Source organism: Anolis sagrei, chromosome 6, assembly GCF_037176765.1.
Source record: "Anolis sagrei isolate rAnoSag1 chromosome 6, rAnoSag1.mat, whole genome shotgun sequence".
Lineage (NCBI taxonomy): Eukaryota > Metazoa > Chordata > Lepidosauria > Squamata > Dactyloidae > Anolis > Anolis sagrei.
Window position 1 is genome coordinate 131,794,867 of NC_090026.1, and position 21,099 is coordinate 131,815,965.

The 21,099-nt window shown below is 44.3% G+C and overlaps 1 protein-coding gene across 14 annotated transcripts in view; it reads left to right on the top strand.

Moving 5' to 3' along the window:
• Positions 1-21,099, top strand: part of LOC132779080 (microtubule-associated protein 2-like) — a 229,542-nt gene that overhangs the window by 19,261 nt on the left and 189,182 nt on the right. The window lies entirely within an intron of this gene.

Genomic DNA, 21,099 nt, shown 5'->3' on the forward strand with positions numbered 1-21,099 from the left:
TATTTATTATTATTATTATTATTATTATTATTATTTTATATTTAAAGTTTAAGTCTCCAGTATTGTGGCTGTTTAATAAATTGTGGCAAGTTCTTGGTGGTATGGGCATACCAAATCCCCTTGTCTCTCTCTTGCGGAATCTGCATAAGGACCAAGTAGCAACAGTAAGATCTGACCATGGAACTGGTTCAAGATTGGGAAAGGCGTATGGCAGGGTTGTATACTCTTACCCAACCTATTCAACTTGTATGCAGAACACATCATGCAATGTGCAAGGCTTGACAAATGCAAAGCTGAGGTGACAATTGCCAGAAGAAACATTAACAATCTTAGATATGCAGCTGATACCACTTTGTTGGCTGAAAGTGAGGAGGAGCTGAGGAGCCTTCTAATCAAGGTGAAAGAAGAAAGCGCAAAAGCTGGGTTGCAGTTAAACATAAAAAAAACCAAGATGATGGCAACAAGAATGATTGACAACTGGGAAATGAGGGAGAAAACGTGGAGGCCGTGACAGATGTTGTATTTCTAGGTGCAAAGATGACTGCAGACGCAGACTGCAGCCAGGAAATCAGGAGACCCTTACTGTTTGGGAGGAGAGCAATGTCCAATCTCGATAAAATAGTGAAAAGTAGAGACATCACACTGGCAATGAAGATCCTCATAGTTAAAGCAATGGTATTCCCCGTAGTCACCTACGGATGTGGAGCTGGACCAGAAGGAAGGCTGAGTGAAGGAAGATAGATGCTTTTGAACTGTGGTGCTGGAGGAGAATTCTGAGAGTGCCTTGGACTGCGAGAAGATCCAACCAGTCCGTACTTCAGGAAATAAAGCCCGACTACTCACTGGAGGGTAGGATATTAGAGACAAAGTTGAAGTACTTTGGCCACATCATGAGAAGGCAGGAAAGCTTAGAGAAGACAATGATGCTGGGGAAAATGGAAGGAAAAAGGAAAAGGGGCCAACCAAGGGCAAGATGGATGGATGGCATCCTTGAAGTGACTTGACTCTGAAGGAGTTAGGGGTGGTGACGGCCAACAGGGAGCTCTGGTGTGGGCTGGTCCATGAGGTCATGAAGAGTTGGAAACGACTGAATGAATGAACAACAACAACAAATGGCTGTTTTGGTGGTTGCCCTTTTTCCTTCAGGGAAGCAGATGGATTTGGATCCAGAACTCTCTGGAAATCCAAGTACCCCGAGTTTGACACGGTCCAACCTGATGAGAGAAGCCATGTGAAATAAGTGCATATGCTCTGCTTTTGAGCTGCTTTGCTCCAAATCTCAGACGGATGGTAATAACAGAAAAACCCAACTCCTTCATGTCCAGTAAAATCTTTAAAGTCCTGATAAGAATACTCTAGTCCAGATCTTACGATTTTAAGTGAAAGCATCATTCAGGTAATGAATGGCTTTGTCAAGACACATTTAATCAGTCAGAGTTGGAGCAGTTCCTTTTTGCAATAAAACAGATCTAACAGCTGCTTAGAGTAGGTTGATGTGTCGGGCTCGGCTTTTACGGGCTTCATCAAAAGCCAGCACTCAATAATTCATAGCGTGATTTTGAACTTGGAAGCCTGGGAAGGAAAACTCTGAAAACTCTGATTTGGAGAGGCTGGAGCCGTCCTTGCTCTGCATGTGGGTTTGGCCAGTCAGCGTCTGGATATCTCATGCCTAAGCATGTCATCACAGGGTCATTACTTTGATGGGTTTCTAGCATTTCTCAGTTTCATGTTCACTGCTGACTGGTTGCCTTGGGCACCACTGGGACTGCCATCCATCCTTCCCTTCATTTATATCCTACCTTCCTCCCCAAATTGGACCCAACTCAGGTTGTGGAAGACAAAACATGGAAGATTAAAACAATATCTGACAATAACAGAATTAAAACCATTTAAAAGGGTACTTTAAAACAAAGATTTAAAGTAATACAGTATCATAAGACGACTGCTCATTGGAGGGAAGGATACTAGAGATAAAGTTGAAGTCCTTTGGCCACATCATGAGGAGACAGCAAAGCCTAGAGAAGGGAATGATGCTGGGGAAAGTGGAAGGCAAAAGGAAGAGGGGCCGACCAAGGGCAAGATGGATGGATGGCATCCTTGAAGTGACTGGACTGACCTTGAAGGAGCTGGGGGTGGTGACAGCCGACAGGGAGCTCTGGCGTGGGCTGGTCCATGAGGTCACGAAGAGTCGGAGACGACTGAACGAATGAACAACAGTATCATAAGAAGCCCTTTTCTTATTTAAATCAGTGGTTCCCAACCTAGTGGTCCGTAAGAATGAAAATATGGTCCACAGCCTCACCATGACTACACTGTTATTTATTTATTTATTTATGGCATTTATATGCCACCCTTCTCACCCCGAAGGGGACTCAGAGCAGCTTACAAGGTATATAAATACATACAATATATTATTGGGGAAAGTGGAAGGCAAAAGGAAGAGGGGCCGACCAAGGGCAAGATGGATGGATGGCATCCTTGAAGTGACTGGACTGACCTTGAGGGAGCTGGGGGTGGTAACGGCCAACAGGGAGCTCTGGCGTGGGCTGGTCCATGAGGTCACGAAGACTCGGAGACGACTGAACGAATGAACAACAACAATATCAGTCAGTTCTTGTGGGTTTTTTTGGGCTATATGGCCATGTTCTAGAGGCATTTCTCCTGACGTTTCGCCTGCATCTATGGCAGCTGAGGAAGCCTGCCATAGATGCAGGCGAAACGTCAGGAGAAATGCCTCTAGAACATGGCCATATAGCCCGAAAAAACCCACAAGAACTGAGTGATTCCGGCCATGAAAGCCTTCGACAATACATTGAACAATATCAGTATTAAATATTACCTTATTGTACTATACCATTATATTGTAATATTATTAGTAATGTTACATGTAATATAAATATATAATTATAATATTATATTGCATTACATTATAATATTATAAATATTATATGTATATACAATATCATATATTATATTACATTATATTATATTATTAGAATAGCACAGGAGACAAGGTGGAACTGACCCCTGGCCCTGTTGCCTCAAAACTACGTGGCAACGAGAGTGACTAGTCTCACAAAACCATGTTAAAGTGCCAGAGGCAACGGGGATGCCGAGAGGGGGGAGGCTGACTACCAACAAGCAGATGGCGACTACTGATGGCATATGTTCTGTGTCAGAAACTAGAGCTGATCTGGTCTATCAAATACAATTTTCTGAATCAGCACTCCAAATAACCAAATCTAAAGTTGACCAAAAATTGATTCGTAATCCCTTTGGAACAAATGTTGGTGAGTGGACTCTGGTCAGAGTGGTCCCTGGTCAAAAAAAGGTAGTTAAGCACTGGTTTAAATCAACCCTTGCTGGAAAAGAAAGGTCTTAATCTTCCAACAGGGAAGGAATCATAGGAAGGGAGGTCCAAAGTGTAGGAGGAGTGTGTTGCCTTCTGCATTCTCCCAAAGTATTCCTGTGGAGGTAATGGGATACACATTCTCCAACTTCGTTTTGTGCAAGTTTCTGCGGATAGTTGTTTGAAAGAAACACATGTAAGTTTTGCTTTATGAATTTCACAAGAAATTAAGAGACGTCATGTTGTTTTAGTAAAGCATTGAAGAAAAAAGTGATATTCTTGAATCCAGGATATGATGAAGAGAGATGTCAGTTTGTTGCTGACTTAGATCATAGAATCAAAGAGTTGGAAGAGACCTCATGGGCCATCCAGTCCAACCCCATTCTGCCAAGAAGCAGGAATATTGCATTCAAATCACCCCTGACAGATGGCCATTCAGCCTCTTTTTAAAACCTTCCAAAGAAGGAGCCTCCACCACACTCCATCCGGGGCAGAGAGTTCCACTGCTGAACAGCTCTCACAGTCAGGAAGTTCTTCCTCATGTTCAGGTGGAGTCTCCTTTCTTGTAGTTTGAAGCCATTGTTCCTTGTCCTAATCTGCAGGGAAGCAGAAAACAAGCTTGCTCCCTCCTCCCTGTGGCTTCCTCTCACATATTTATACATGGCTATCATATCTCCTCTCCGCCTTCTCTTCTTCAGGCTAAACATGCCCAGCTCCTTAAGCCACTCCTCATAGGGCTTGTTCTCCAAACCCTTGGTCATTTTAGTCGCCCTCCTCTGGACACATTCCAGCTTGTCAATATCTCTCTTGAATTGGGGTGCCCAGAATTGGACACAATATTCCAGGTGTGGTCTAACCAAAGCGGAATAGAGGGGTAGCATGACTTCCCTAGATCTAGACACTAGGCTCCTATTAATGCAGGCCAAAATCCCATTGGCTTTTTTTGCCGCCACATCACATTGTTGGCTCATGTTTAACTTGTTGTCCACGAGGATTCCACTTGGTGTCCATGGAGTTGAAATCTCACATTGTGAACACTGAATTGTGTGTCCCACTTCTCAGTAGCATCCCTCATGATTTGCTCTAGCACCCATATGTTTGCTGCCCGTGAGTCTCAAATGTGGTTCTGCCAGTAAGAGAACTAGTCTGGCCTAGTGGTTTGGGTTGCTGCACTTGGACTCCCAAGACACCAGGGTTTGATGCCTGTTCAGTTGTAGAAATCCCCACATGGTCAGCGTTAGAGGCAAGCCATGGCAAATCTCCTCCGAATAAATCTCGTCAAGAAAATCCTGTGAGAGGGTCACCATAAGCCGGAGTCAACTTGAAGGCACACAACAGCAGCAACCGTGTGGGCTGATGGTCGGATGCTCTGTCCTTGCAGCCGTGGTTAGAGTATTAGCATTCTGACTTCGAATTTTTATTTGGTAGGCTAGAATACTGGCGCCCAAATGGTGAGGAGAGCTAGTGAATTGAATGTGCAAGTATATATATGTATACGTGTGTGTTGACTTTTAGCAACCCCATGAATTTCGTAAGGTTTTCTTTCACAACGATTACTCAGAGCTGGTTTTGTCAGTCTCCTGCTCTGGAATAAAGTCTATATTATTTATTTATTTATTTAGAGTTTTTATACCCCGGTCTTCTCACCTCCGGGGAGGGACTCAGGCCGGCTAACAACATAAAATCCAATACAATAAGAAAAACATTATAGGTCATCAATATGAAATACATTAAAATACACTTCACACAATTCATAGAAATTACAGCAAAAATCAGTTCGTCCAAAACAATCACAAATTCATCGCCATCCGCCAGAAAGGTCAGTAGTTATTGATTCAGTCACCATTCTGCGAATGCAGTATCCCAAAGCCATGTTTTTACTTGCTTTCTAAACGTCAGGAGGGAAGAGGCAGATCTAATCTCCATCAGGAGGGAATTCCAAAGCCGAGGGGCCACCACCGAAAAGGCCCTGTCCCTCGTCCCCACCAAACGCGATTGCGAAGCCGGCGGGACTGAGAGCAGGGCCCCTCCAGAAGATCTTAACCTTGATGGTTCATAGGGAAGAATCCGTTCGGACTGGTAAATAGGGCCAGAACCGTTTCGGGATTTATAGGTCAACACCAGCATTTTGAATTGTGCTCGGAAGCTGATTGGCAGTCAGTGGAGCTGGCGCAACAGAGGAGTAGTATGCTCCCTGTACCCCGCTCCCATTAGTAATCTGGCTGCCGCTCGTTGTACTAGTTGTAGCTTCCGGGCAGTCTTCAGAGGCAACCCCACGTAGAGAGCGTTGCAGTAGTCTATACGGGATGTAATCAGAGCATGTACCACCGTTCTTCCAAGGCCAGGCAGGACCTGGTTCCTTTAGGACATGTAGGTATTTTTATGGAAATGGTTTGATACTAAGAGTGGAAGGGAGGATTTGCTTCTCAACAGGATGGAGTGGGGCAGGGGAGATAGTGGCAAACCTGGAGGCAGTATTTATTTATTTATCGTGTCATCAGCAACCATACCATTGCATTACAATTCTAACAGAGCAAAAAAAAAAACACACAAAAAAACAAAAAAACAAAACACACACACACACAGATTAAAAAGAAAAAGAAAAAAAAACACACAGATTTTGCAAATTTGGTAGTTGGTTAAATGTCCTTTGACCAGTATCTGGCCCCTTGGAGTGCCTCTGGTGTTGCCGCAAGAAGGTCCTCCCTTGTGCATGTGGCAGGGCTCAGGGTGCATTGCAGCAGGTGGTCAGTGGTTTGCTCTTCTCCGCACTCGCATGTCGAGGATTCCACCCTGTGGCCCCATTTCTTAAGATTGGCTCTGCATCTCGTGGTGCCAGAGCGCAGCCTGTTCAGCGCCTTCCAAGTCGCCCAGTCTTCTGTGTGCCCAGGGGGGAGTCTCTCATCTGGTATCACCCATGAATTGAGGTGCAGGGTTTGGGCCTGCCACTTTTGGACTCTCGCTTGCTGGGGTGTTCCAGCGAGTGTCTCTGTAGATCTAAGAAAACTATGTCTTGATTTAAGTCGTTGACGTGCTGGCTGATACCCAAACAGAAGCAACCTGGAGGCAGTGCCTGGAATTAATATTCCCCATTCCCTTCTGTTATGATTCTGTTATGCAGAATCATGTATTAAAAGTGGAAAGTCTGTGGCAAGGAAGGTGTTCAGGCAGCCTCGTGCTTGCTTTTATTTCTGCTACTTGGATAGCACGGTCCTTGACATTGCAAGATGGGAAGGATCAAAAGGGATTTTTTGGTTATGGAATCCGTAAGAGTGTGTTTACCATCTTGATTGTTTCCTCCGCTCCCCCCTCCCGTAAACTTGGGTCACTGCGTAGTGAGTATGGCTTCCTCCCTCTGGCCCATCCTTTTTATAGGCAGCGTGACAGTGACCGGCCCAAGGTTACCCAGAGCGCCTTGTGGGTGAACGGGATTAGGATTTCAGCCTCCTGGGCTCAAGTCCAATTCTCTGCCAACTACAGCGCAGGGGCAACCTGCTGGCTTTCAGAGCGGAGTGAAGGACGATGTTTTCATTGTAGGAGTTGAGCTTCCTGCGGTGCTCCTTTCATGAACTGGAACACTGAATGGTGAATTGAAGTTTTATTTGGTGTTAATCCACGTTTAATAGGATAATAGGCCAGAAATCATTGCAGTTCAGCAGTATGGTACCAATATTCAAATAAATTCAAAGGTGACTTTGGGCTCCTTCCTTTAAATGTGTCGTTCTCTTGGGCAGCTGATTTTTGGCACCATGGAGGGCCAACTAAATGTTATTTACTTCTGATGTGTTTTTACTTTCTGTGGAAAGTGATTTTTGGTTTTCCCTCCACTTTGCCAAAATAATTTTACAAGCCCTGAGCTCTGTATGCCTTGGATTGCAAAGGGGTAGTGGTTTATTTATTTATCGTGTCATCAGCAACCATTGTATTACAATTCTAACAGAGCAAAACAAACACAGAGATTAGAAAAAAAAAGAAAAAAAAAACCACACAGATTTTATAAATTGGGTAGTTGGTTAAATGTCCTTTGAGCAGTATCTGGCCACTTGGAGTGCCTCTGGGGTTGCCGCAAGAAGGTCCTCCATTGTGCATGTGGCAGGGCTCAGGTGGCATTGCAGCAGGTGGTCAGTGGTTTGTTCTTCTCCGCACTCGCATGCCGAGGATTCCACCCTGTAGCCCCATTTCTTAAGATTGGCTCTGCATCTCGTGGTGCCAGAGCGCAATCTGTTCAGCGCCTTCCAAGTCGCCCAGTCTTCTGAGTGCCCAGGGGGGAGTCTCTCATCTGGTATCACCCATGAATTGAGGTGCTGGGTTTGGGCCTGCCACTTTTGGACTCTCGCTTGCTGGGGTGTTCCAGCGAGTGTCTCTGTAGATCTTAGAAAACTATGTCTTGATTTAAGTCGTTGACGTGCTGGCTGATACCCAAAGAGGGGATGAGCTGGAGATGTCTCTGCCTTGGTCCTTTCACTATTGGCTGCTACTTCCTGGTGGATGTCAGGTGGTGCAATACCGGCTAAGCAGTGTAGTTTCTCCAGTGGTGTGGGGCGCAGACATCCCGTGATAATGCGGCATGTCTCATTCAGAGCCACATCCACTGTTTTAGTGTGATGAGATGTGTTCCACACTGGGCATGCATACTCAGCAGCAGAGTAGCATAGCGCAAGGGCAGATGTCTTCACTGTGTCTGGTTGTGATCCCCAGGTTGTGCCAGTCAGCTTTCGTATGATGTTGTTTCTAGCGCTCACTTTTTGTTTGATGTTCAGGCAGTGCTTCTTGTAGGTCAGAGCACAGTCCAAAGTGACTCCCAGGTATTTGGGTGCGCTGCAATGCTCCACTGGGATTCCTTCCCAGGTAATCCTCAGAGCTCGGAATGCTTGTCTGTTCTTAAGGTGAAAGGCGCATGTCTGTGTTTTAGATGGGTTGGGGATCAGCTGGTTTTCCCAGTAGTAGGCAGTAAGAGCACCTAGAGCTTCGGAGAGCTTCTCTTCTACCATCTCAAAGCTCCCTGCTTGAGCAGTAATGGGTAGTGGTGAATTTCATATTTTAGGCACTCTGGCCCTCTCTGGTGTCCTGCTCCTCATTTGAGATTCATAAAGTGGAGGGTAAAATTGTGTTCAGTCATACTTATTTGCAAGGATTTTTTCTCTCTTGTTCCTCGGTGTGTTTGCCAACCTGCGATGTGGAGTCGGGAAAGATTCTGCAGCGCATTTGTGATATTTCTGGGTGAGTGGAGTGACTTTCAGGCTTTTAGGAGGTCAGCCTGGGATTTGATGCCGGAGTGGCCACTGGGAGGGTCATGTAAAAGGAAAAGGGATTAGGCACAGAGCAGTAGCTTCTATTAAAATGCTTGGGGGCCTTGGTTTGCTTTCAATGGAACGGTTTGGCTGCCGGTTATGTGGATTACGCTTCTTAAAGGTCTCTCTCTCCGAAGGGCGCCCTGCATCTGTTCTTGCTACTCAAAGCATTCCTGGCCGCCAGGGAGAAGGGAGGAAAAGGCAGCGCTTTGCCAAAGTCCAGAAGATGCCCCTCATGAAACAGTTCTGTGATGAGCAGGAAATACAGTTGGGAAAACTCTCCCTAAAGAGGAGAGAAGTCATCATAACTGGAATGTTTTCAGTGCTGGCAACGCTGGCCGTTGTTTAGAAAACATCTTTGGAGTGAACTAAGAGGCATATGATGTTACAAGCCTCCAAGTCAACCTTAACTTTTGGGACTCTATCCTAGTCTTCTGCTTTTTTGTGGGGTGGGGGGAGGATTTCTTCAGAGGAAGTTTTTTTTTGGGTCCAACACTCCTGGAATCCTAGCCCATCACTTAAACCACTGGCTTTTAGGATTCCTCCAAGGGGTTTTGCCATTGCCTTTCTCTGAAGTAAGAGAGTATGCCTTAGAATCATAGAATCATAGAATCAAAGAGTTGGAAGAGACCTCATGGGCCATCCAGTCCAACCCCATTCTGCCAAGAAGCAGGAATATTGCATTCAAATCCCCCCTGACAGATGGCCATCCAGCCTCTGCTTAAAAGCTTCCAAAGAAGGAGCCTCCACCACACTCCGGGGCAGAGAGTTCCACTGCTGAACGGCTCTCACAGTCAGGAAGTTCTTCCTCATGTTCAGATGGAATCTTCTCTCTTGTAGTTTGAAGCCTTTGTTCCGCGTCCTAGTCTCCAGGGAAGCAGAAAACAAGCTTGCTCCCTCCTCCCTGTGTCTTCCTCTCACATATTTATACATGGCTATCATATCCCCTCTCAGCCTTCTCTTCTTCAGGCTAAACATGCCCAGCTCCTTAAGCCGCTCCTCATAGGGCTTGTTCTCCAGACCTTTTATCATTTTAGTCGCTCTCCTCTGGACACATTCCAGCTTGTCAATATCTCTCATGAATTGTGGGGCCCAGAATTGGACACAATTCTTGGAAGCCACAGAGACACACTGTGGCTTCCAAGGTTGAAGAAGGATCCAAACCCTAGCTTCCCCCAGTCCTCAGACCACTACAGCGCAAGGGTTCCCAACTTAAAACCATGGCCTAGGCCAAAGAACAATTTAAAAATTATATTGTTGAAGGCTTTCATGGCCGGAATCACTGGGTTGTTGTAGTTTTTTTTTGGCTATATGGCCATGGTCTAGAGGCATTCTCTCCTGACGTTTCTCCTTCATCTATGGCAAGCATCCTCAGAGGTAGTGAGGTCTGTTGGAATTAGGACAATGGGTTTATATATCTGTGGAATGATGTCCAGGGTGGGGGAAAGAACTCTTGTCTGTTGGAGCTAGGTGTGAATGTTTCAACTGACCACCTTGATTAGCATATAATGCCTGACAGTGCCTGGAGCAAACTTTTGTTGAGAGGTGATTAGATGTCCTTGTTTGTTTCCTCTCTGTTTTTGTGCTGTTGTAATTTTAGAGTTTTTTTTAATACTGGGAGCCAGATTTTGTTCATTTTCATGGTTTCCTCCTTTCTGTTGAAATTGTCCACATGCTTGTGGATTTCAATGGCTTCTCTGTGTAGTCTGACGAGATGGTTGTGAGAGTGGTCCAGCATTTCTGTGTTCTCAAATAAAATGCTGTGTCCAGGTTGGTTCATCAGGTGCTCTGCTATGGCTGATTTCTCTGGTTGAAGGAGTCCGCAGTGCCTTTCATGTTCCTTGATTCGTGTTTGGGCGCTGCGTTTGGTGGTCCCTATGTAGACTTGTCCATATTAGGTTCTTGTGGGGTTTTTTCGGGCTATAGGGCCATGTTCTAGAGGCATTTCTCCTGACGTTTCGCCTGCATCTATGGCAAGCATCCTCAGAGGTAGTGAATTCAGAGAATTCATATTGCATCAAATATGAATTCTCTGAAGGAGCTGGGGGAGGTGACGGCTGACAAGGAGCTCTGGCGTGGGCTGGTCCATGAGGTCATGAAGAGTCGGAAACGACTGAACGAATGAACAACAACAACAAATGAATGCTCTTCTCCTTTATATCAAGGAATACCTAGGCCAGCTGTACTGGTCCTCTCTTTTTAGAGTTAATTTGCATCCTGCTGGATTTGCTTTCTTATTGTCTTTATTTTATCTTGTATTTTTTGCCACATTCTCTAGTCTAGATTGCCAACCGGATTGTTATCTCCCTTTTCTCATTTTGTCTCTTAATTAATTAGAAGGCTCGGCTTTTCGGTTGTAAAATTGCTTCACTGCTCTCCTGTTGCATTCACCTAGACAACCTTTCCCTAACCTGTTGCCCTCAAGATGTGTATACCCAGCACACCTGGTGTCAGTTTCCCCCATCCAGCAAGCTGGTTTAAATTTAAGGTTTCATGAGGGAAGTCATTTACATAAAGCATTTGCTCTGTTTGCTTTATTGTCAACTATAAGCCAGTCTTCTTTAACTGGGTGGCCTCAAGATATCTTGTACTACCATACCCATTAGGTTGTAGGAAGATGTAAAAATCAGTATAGCTGATATTTATAAATACTTAGCACAAAGAGGCAAATATCCACAGAAATATTATCAGAGTAAAATCTCAATTATAATCCAGTTTGCCTCAGAGCTTAATTTTGGACTTCCAGAAACCAGCAGCCAGTATGGCCAGTAGTCTGGCCCTTGAATCTTCTGGAGCATGTGCAGAGTGTCAGAATTGCAGTGTCAATAGCATCAAGTCAGAAGTTTGAAAAATGAGTGATTTTTTAAATGTGAATCTATAGGCAGGGCATATTACTTACTTACTTACTTACTTAGGCGATCGCTTGTAGCCTGAGGATGATGGCCCTCCAAGTGTAGTGTCTTGGCGGTGGATATGTAGGTGGTTGTGGAGACCTATTCTTGACCTGCATGTTCTCCCACAGTGAGGACAGTTACCAGGTGGAAGGCAATCCCGATCAGGGTTGGCTTGACGTGCCTACCTCTTGGCATGTTTTTCCCTTTCGCCCTTCATTTGTGCCTCTTTTTGAATTCTGCAGCACTGTTAGTCACAGCTGACTTCCAGTTAGAGCACTCAATGACCAGAGCTTCCCAGTTCTCAGTCTCAAAATGGCCAATTACCGTTATATCTTAGGGACCGCCTCATTCCTTTTCTCCATAAATGGACACCTTGATCCACCCAGGAAAATCTCTTATATATACTGGGCCCAAGGGAGGTACACCTGGAAGCTACAAGGCGTAGAGCTTTTCCGACCGATGCTCCAATTCTGTGGAACTCTTTGCCTCCATACATTAGAGCAATGTTGGAGTTGCGACCTTTTGTTAAGGCACTCAAGACTTGGCTGTTTGGTTGTGCATTTAAGTAATCAGACCTAATTTGCCAAATAGTCACTGTTGAATGTTTTTATGTTGAATGTTTTTATATTGTGTAAATGCTATTTTAGACTGTAAGTCGCTCGGAGCACCTTGGTGGAGAGCGACTAGTTAAGAAAGAAAGTGAAGTGAAGTGAAGTTTTTAAGGTTGGCTTTAAACCCATTCCCCATGTAGTTAAGAAGGTGAGTGAGACAACAGGAAGTGAAATAAATCTATCCCTTGGAAAGAAGGGAAATTCACTCCTGGAAGAGTTATTATCATGGGTGAAAGGTGGCTCCACTGGAGCGTTCTCACCAATCCTCTTTTCCACAACAAGCCATATTTTTCAAAATCCAATTCTCAGAGGGACAGAAAGTGAGGTGAAATCTTCTGAAGAGGGACATAGACAGCAAAACAACCACCCAAGGGTGTTAACCCTTTTTATTTATTTATTTATTTATTTCCTATATTTATACCCTGCCCTTCTCCCCCCGAAGCTATCCAAAGCTAAAACGAAATATATATTTGGCTGGAGTTACGTTTAAAACATGTCTTTCCGACTTACAGATAAATTCAGCTTAAGAACAAACCTACAGAACGTATCTTGTTCATAACTTGACCTCACTACCTCTGAGGATGCTTGCCATAGATGCAGGCGAAATGTCAGGAGAAATGCCTCTGGAACATGGCCCTATAGCCCGAAAAAACCCACAAGAACCTAGTGATTCCAGCCATGAAAGCCTTCGACAATAACTTGGAGATTGCCTATATTTGAAAAATGACTTGTGACTCCTCGGGGTTTCCAGGAGAAACTGTTCGCCCTTCTATTTGGAAGAGAAAACAGGCTGCTCCATGGCCGTCTTGGGCAAGAGGGCTGAGGCTTAAGGAGTTTTGGTGACCAAGCCCTTCCTGCTTCATGGGCAATAAATGGAGTGAAATGGAATCAGATGAGCTCCCTTCACTGGGAGGAGGTCAGAGAGGTTCATGTCAATTCTCTTCATTTTGCGGAGGCCTCCCACTGAGTTACATTTATGCCTCAGTGACATTTGAATCAGGGAGGCTTATGGCTCGCTGCTCACTCGTCTGGCTGCTTTGGAAGCATTTTTATTCCCACAAAATGGAAACAAAAATTGATAAGTGAGTTCAGAAATGTCTGTTCATAAATGAAGGGAGACGTGGAGACGTCAAAAGGCAAAAGTTTCCCCCACCGTGCGGAATTGCTTTTAGGATTCCAGGAGTTTTACTACTGGAATAGAATGTGTCTGTGGGTAGAAAAGGTCAGCAAAATGAATTGCAAGTCCTGCTTGAGTGGGAGGTCTTCATTCTTGGCCCATGGCAGCATTGGAAATGCCTTAGTTAAAGAACCCATTGATAGAAAGCCGCTCCAACAATGCTCACCCTCCAAAATGGCCACTTGATTGATTTAACTTTATTTATTGTCTTGCCTTTCCTCTCCAAAGGGACTCAAGCCGGCTAACAATAACCTGACACAACACTGTGGCATTTTAAAACATGTTAAATTAATATACAATTAATACAAAAATAAAAAAAATTAAATATTTATGCCATTGATACAAAAGTTAAAATACAGTTAACATGCAATAAAAATACAATTAAAGTGATATTTAAAAGCAAAACATCTCTCCAAAATTCCGCCTATGGCATTCCCAGTCGCCAGCAGCCTACATTTTGCCTAATGGTAATAGTAGGGGACAAATGCATTTAGGTGTCAGGTGTTGCCTTCTGCTGGGCCTCGCAATCTGGGAGTCTTGCGAATTCTTTGACTTTAATTGCAGACTGGTGTGGAAGTCTCCCTGGAGTAGGTGGAAGGAAGGAAGGAGCGGCTCAGGTGCGGTCTTCTGTAGGATTGTAATTAGGGTGAGGAGCTGCCTTTTTCACAAAGGGCACCCTGCCTTTAGAGACAGTTGGTCTCCAGGGTGTATTACAAGCAAATATTAAAGCAGCACATAAAAATAAATGAAAAAGGGCCAAACAAGCAGGAAACAAGAAAAACAGCAAAATGGCTGGCAGGTGAATAAAGGGTTATTTGTTATCTTTGTATGCGCCTTCAAACCGTATGTTGACATATGGGGATCCTTTGAATGTCTTAAGATTGTTTATCATTGCATTCCCCTGAAAGACAGTCTGCAGCCTCTGGTAGTTCTTGGTGGTATCCCATCCAGGTTCTTTCCACACCTGGCCCTTCTTAATTCTAAAGGTCAAATGGGATCTTATGTCTTCAGGGTGCTTTAAGCCTTTATTGCTTCCTGACAAAAGCTTTTGAAGCAAAACCTGTACCTGAAAGATTATAAGATCAGTGCCAGGTGAGTAGGACTGGGAAGACATTATTTGTTGTAGTTCAGCAGCAGTCACAGCAGCCATGGATGATGGATTCACTGATGACTTAGAGTCAGAAGGGATTGTGGGCTTTCCCGGGATTCATACTGATACAGGCTAAGGGAATAAAACCACTTCAGATAGTGATACAGGCCCAGAGAATATACGGTAATTCCCTCTAAGCCTCAAGATCAGTCACAAGAGTTGGAATCATCCTCCCTAGATAAGGGGTTGAGCACAGACGAATTGACAGGAAACTCTCATGGGGAAATAGGTGGTGATGCAGGCCTAAGCAAAGAAGCACACTTGCAGATACCCACCTTCGTAGATCAACATGACTTCGTGGGAAACAGAAATTCCGTGGCAGACGTAATGATTTCATGTCTGTTTATTAAGAGCTAATGCGCAGTCTGACTTCAGTTCAGGCAACATGGCGTTCAAGTTAGAAGCTAGGCCTGAGTTCTCTAGTTCATGTTTCAAGCCTTGGTTTTGGATTTAAGTATCTTGGGAGTTTTCCCATGTTTTTGTTTTGTATTCCTGTTTCAGTTTTGTTAAGCATATCTTCTGCTTGTGGGTTTAATCTGCCTTTGTGTTTTGGGACTATCTTTGGATTGTGTTACCTTTGGATTTATAAGAGACAATTGATTTCCTGTTTGGTTATTATCTATTGCTCACCCCTTTGAATTATATACCTCTGAGGTAGGCCGAAACCGGTCGGGGACGGCTGATCCACAAGCTACTTACAAGAAGATATGACTGTACTAAACATTTGCACCATATTGTTTTCGCTGTGAGGTTAACAGTGCAGCATGTTTATATACAGTTGTTGAATTATATTATTGTTTATGTTATACAAGTGGTATTTTTATTGTATGCTCTTAGTTCTTTGCAAGCAAAGGGGCTCCTTTGTGAGCTAATGGCATTCCTAAAAACATAGGATCATAGCCTTGGATAAGACCAGAAGGGCTGCCAACTCCAACCCTCTTCTGTCATGCAGGAATACACAATCAAAGCACTCCTGACAGATGGCCACCAGGGCACGAATTCCAAACCTTTGATCATCATGGTCACTCCTTTGGATATCTTTCAGCTTCTCTGTCTTCTTTTTAAATTGTTTTGTCCAGAGCTGGACACAGTTTTATTCCAGGTGAGGTCTTACCAAAATAGAAGAGAGTGGAATGATGACTTCCCTTGATCTGGACACTTTCCTTCTGTGGATGCAGCCTAGAATTACATTGCTTTTTGTAGCTGCTGCATCACACTGTTGATTCATGTTTGGCTTGTGGTCCACTTAAGACTCATAGATCCCTTTCATATGGACAGTTGTCAAGTCAGGCGTCACCCATGCTATATCTGTACATTTCATTTTGATTGCCTAAATGTCGTATATTACATTTCTTCCTGTTGAAATTAATGTTGTTAGTTTTGGTCCAGCTGTCTCATCTGTTATTTTGGATTCTGATCCTGTCCTCTGGGGATTAGCTCTTCCTTCAGTATGGCGTCATCTGATGATTTGATAAGTATTTCCTCTATTCCTTTGTCCAAGTCCTTGATAAAAATCTTGACGAGCCCTGGTCAGCCCCCTAGCCTTGTGGCACCCCATCAGTTGCTTCTCTGCAGAATGAATAGCAACCATTGATGAACACACTTTGCGCTCTTCTTTTGGAAATTATTTTATTTATTTATTTCAAAGTTTTATATACCGAGCTTCTCACCTCATAAGAGGGACTCAGCCCGGTTTCCAACCATAAAAACACATACAATCGGTAAAATATCAAAATACACATTACAATAAAACATTAAAAAAGCACATATATTTAAAACTACAGTGGTCAGTCGTCACACTAAAATCGAATATACACCGTCTTCCATCCAGATCATTGTCTCATTCTTCGAAAGCCTGTCTCCACAACCATGACTTCACCTGTTTCCTGAATGTCAGGATTGTTGGGGTGGTTCTAACCTCTGGCGGGAGAGAGTTCCAGAGTCGCAGGGCCACTACCGAGAAGGCCCTGTCCCCCGTCCCCACCAGCCGCGCTTGTGAGGCCGGCGGGACCGAGAGCAGGGCCCCTCCAGACGATCTTAGTAATCTTGATGGTTCGTAGGGGAGAATACGTTCGGAGAGGTAAACCGGGCCGGAGTCGTTTAGGGCTTTATAGGTTAACACCAGCACTTTGAATTGTGCTCGGAAGCTAATTGGCAGCCAGTGGAGCTGGTGTAACAGCGGAGTAGTATGCTCCCTGTACCCCGCTCCCGTTAGTAATCTGGCTGCTGCTCGTTGTACTAGTTGTAACTTCCGGGCAGTCTTCAGAGGCAACCCCACGTAGAGAGCGTTGCAGTAGTCTAAACGGGATGTAACCAAAGCGTGGACTACCGTGGCCAAGTCAGCCTTCCCATGTGTAACTCTTTTTTTTACCTGTGGCTACTCTATCTTCTAAAACCTTTCAAATATTTCCTGGCTTTGGGATTGTCTTATTTACTTGCCCTGCGAAGCCAGAGCTCACACTCTTCATGCGGGCAAAGTGATCGGCTGGGAGTTGGTGCTCCGAATATTTCACCGCCCACACTTTCTTGCACGTGGCCATGATGGCAAGGCCTTTCATGTGGGGAATGCCATCACTGGATCTTGCTGGGCTGGGCGGGTCTCGCCAGAGGAATTCTTTGCTTCTCTGGAGATTTCCTGTTTCTCACAGAGGACTCTGCCGTTGCCTGGTTCTGGTCTTTGTGGGAACTTCTGTTTGGAAAAGAGCTTTAACGGTGGTTCCGTGGGTCTCATTTCCCTTCTCTGTTCAGAGGCACATCTCGCCTCGACAGGGACCTCAGTGGGTGGAAGAGCAGACTTGGCTTTCCGCAGGCGATTAGGTCATATTTCCAAGACAGTTTTTGTATTGTCTACTGGAGATAAACCACTGTTTGTGCTGTGGAATTGATTGGCTCAGCCTCATTCTGGAACAAAACTCTTTCAGCTAAATTTAGGTTGTTTCCCTGCTTCAAGCTGCCCCAAACTGGAGGACTAACCAACCGTTGGATTAATTGAAACAGCTCTTTATCGTTTTACTATGTAGAATAAATGCCACATTGATATCTTGTACTTTACATTTATACTGGTTGCTAAAGCTATAAGAGCTTAGAGAAGCTTTTTAAAAAAATCTAAGGAATAAAATATAGTAGAGTCTCACTTATCCAATGGATAATGAAGGAGGGGTTAAGGAAAAGCCTATTAAACCTCAAATTATGTTACGATTTTACAAATCAAGCACCAAAACATCAAGTTTTACAACAAATCAACAGAAAAAGCAGTTCAATACACTGTAACATTATGTAGTAGTTACTTTATTTACGAATTTAGCACCAAAACATCGCGATGTATTGAAACATCTGTGGATCCGGGTGGGAGGCAGACTATGTTGGATAATACAGAATGTTGGATGAATGAAGGTTGGATAGGTGAGACTCTGCTGCAGGGGTCTTCAAACTAAGGCCCGAGGGCTGAATATGGCCCTCCAAGGTAATTTGCCCAGCCCACACTCAGGGTCAACCTAAGTCTGAAATGAAAGCACACAACAACAACAACAACAATCGTATCTCACCTGTCAAAAGCAGGCCCACACTTCCCACTGAAATACTAATAAGTTGATATTTCTTAAAATTGTTCTTCATTTTAATTATTGTATTGTTTTAAAGTGTTTTTTGCACTACAAATAAGATATGTGCATAGGAATTCATTCATGGTTTTTTCAAATCATAATCCGTCCTTCCAACAGTTTGAGGGACTGTGACCTGGCCCTCTGTTCAAAAAGTTTGAGGACCCCTGCTTATCTTTGTGTCCACATCTGCAGTTCCAGGAGCTTATTTTTCCATTGCTTTTCATGGTTGCTTTGGACATTTTTTTATTTGCAATTTGCAATTTTCTTTGCTTTTTGTTTTCCTTTTTAACCTATAAAGAATGGCCACAGGAAAATGTTGGAAGACAGCCAGGGGAGTGTGTGTGGTGTGTTGATGAGTTTGTGGGATTCGTGTGCAAGCTTGGTTTACAAAATGCCTTGTTCAGTTCTGTTTGTTGCAACAACTCTGTCACGTTAACCATCTTAAAGTGAAAGATATCTTTTGAAGAGCTGTCGTGGTTTGAGTATCAGACTGTGACACTGGAGGCCAGACTTTGAATCCTTGCTCCGTGGAAATCCACTGGGTGGTCTTGGGCCAGGAACTATTTCTCAGCCTCAGGGGAAGGTTGAGGCAAAAGCAAACTCCTTCTGAACACATCATGTCAACAAAACCTCATGATAGGGTCACACAGGCAAGCATCATCAAAGTATTTGCGAGGTGATATGTAAGGCAGTGTTTCTCAAACTTCCTAATGCCATGACCCCTTGATATAGTTCCTCATGTTGTGGTGACCCCCAACCATAACATTATTTTCATTGCTACTTCCTAACTGTAATTTTGCTACTGCTATGAATCGTCATGTCGGTATCTGATATGCAGGATGTATTTTCATTCACTGGACCACATTTGGCACAAGTACTCAATACGCCCAAATTTGAATACTGCTGGGTTGGGGGTGGGGTGGGGGGCTATTGATTTTGTCATTTGGGAGTTGTAGTTGCTGGGATTTATAATTTGCTTACAATCAAACAGCATTCTGAACTCCACCAACAATGGAATGGAAGCAAACGTGGCACACAGAACTCCCATAACAAACAAAAAATACTGGAAAGGTTTGGTGGGCATTGACCTTGAGTTTGGGAGTTGTAGTTCACCTACATCCAGAGAACACTGTGGACGCAAGCAATGATAGATCTGGACCAAACTTGGCATGAATACTTAAAATACAGTGAATAATGATGATAATGCCACCATCTTGAAACTTAGTCTTTGCTGAGTAGAGCAGTTAACAATGAAAGTAGCATGACGATAGTGACAGGCACAACGAATGAAATATTGCAAAATTGTTTTAGATATAATATTTAAACATTCAGGAAAGCAGTAAATATATGAGAGGCCATTAAGTGAATGCAAGGGTGGTTTTAACAGATAGTTCCTGAGGGGGCTCAACTGCACAGGTGTCTGGATGGATCCCCCCCCCCAAATATTCTTGCCTTAGGAAGGCTCCCCGCTCCCCAAATTATTTGCTCCTTGGTTTAGGGTGGTAGCTTGCTGAAGGAAAAGGAAGGTCCGTTCACCAACACATTGCACCTCTTGATGAGCAGGTGGTTGGGACAGAGAGCAGGGCGTTGCCTTTCGTGCCAAAGAAAGCCGTGCTCATCCTTTTTGGAAATGGGAGGCAGGACTAGGAAGGGGTTTGGTCCCATCCAGCCGGGCTGGTTCTCCTTGACTGTGCTGAGAGAAGCCGGACAACAACGAAGCAAGCACAAAGAGATCTGGAGTGATGAGTTGGCTTGTTCAAAGGCTCACGTTTTTTGAAAGGCCTGTTCGTCGAGCAGATTGCTTCTCTGATTGGTTTTTAGTTCTTGCTTGTCAGGGACAAATGGCTGGATTTCCCCTCATCCTCTTGTGTAAAGGGCAGTTTTGTTGCTCTTTGGGATCAGGCACAGCGGGGTCATGTGTCAGGCCGGGGGATTACAGGCCGTGTCCCAGGGTGACCCTCTTAGTAGCTTGCATTGGTGTAATTGATGAATGACGAGATTTGCCAGATTTGATATCTGCACTAAGAGCATTCGTAAATGCTGGCTTACTTGCTTTTCCCTCCAACTTAATTTCAAACTCGGGAATTTGCTGCTTAAGGACGAACCCACAATAGCTCTGCGGTGACCTCTCCAGCGAGGGTTCATGGAGTAAGCTTTTTCATTTGGATGCCTCTTCTGCTAAATAGGGTTTGTGTGGGGCTTGTGTGTGCGCTGGGTGAAAGCTCTGGGCCGCGTTGAGAGAAGCAACAAACGAGCCCATTCACGTGTGCGATGCCCGCTTGAATTGTGCCATGTCAACAGAACACTAGGCATTGGCTTGTCAATTGCAACGGACCCATGGCCTGGCATTAGGTCATCGCTGCAACAGATTTCCAGTCTTTCTCTATTTGGAAAAAATGTGTAGGGTTTTCTTTTTGCAAGCGCTGTGGAATGCCGTTGGTTAACCTTCTTTTGTAAGCCTTTACAATGATAGTTTGTGCGCAGCTCAACGCCTAAACTCTGAAGGAGAAAGGCAGTTCCTTTGAGATGATAAGAGAAAAGAAGACTAATATAACCCTATTATAGGCTGCGTCTGAACTTTGGTTTTGAATGCAGAAGGCGAGGATTCAGCTTCTTGCAGCTTGAGCTGCTGGGTTTTGGGGGCTAATATGACCCATATCTATTAAGCCGAATCTACAGGGTTGTTCTGAGGATGTTCTATCCTTCATGATGCATCTCAGCCTACAGTGAAGGAAATGATGAACCTAACTAAAGTTAAAATGTATTGTCGAAGGCTTTCATGGCTGGAATCACTAGGTTCTTGTGGGTTTTTTCGGGCTATAGAGCCATGTTCTAGAGGCATTTCTCCTGACGTTTCGCCTGCACAGATTAACACCTCCCAGCAACAGATTTTCCCAGACTCAGGCAGGCCTTCAAATGCTAATGAAGGTGATCAGCTAAACATTCACACCTAACTGCAGCAGGGAAGAGCTCCTTGCCCCACCCCAGCCATTCCACAGATATATAAACCCATTTTTCCTACTTC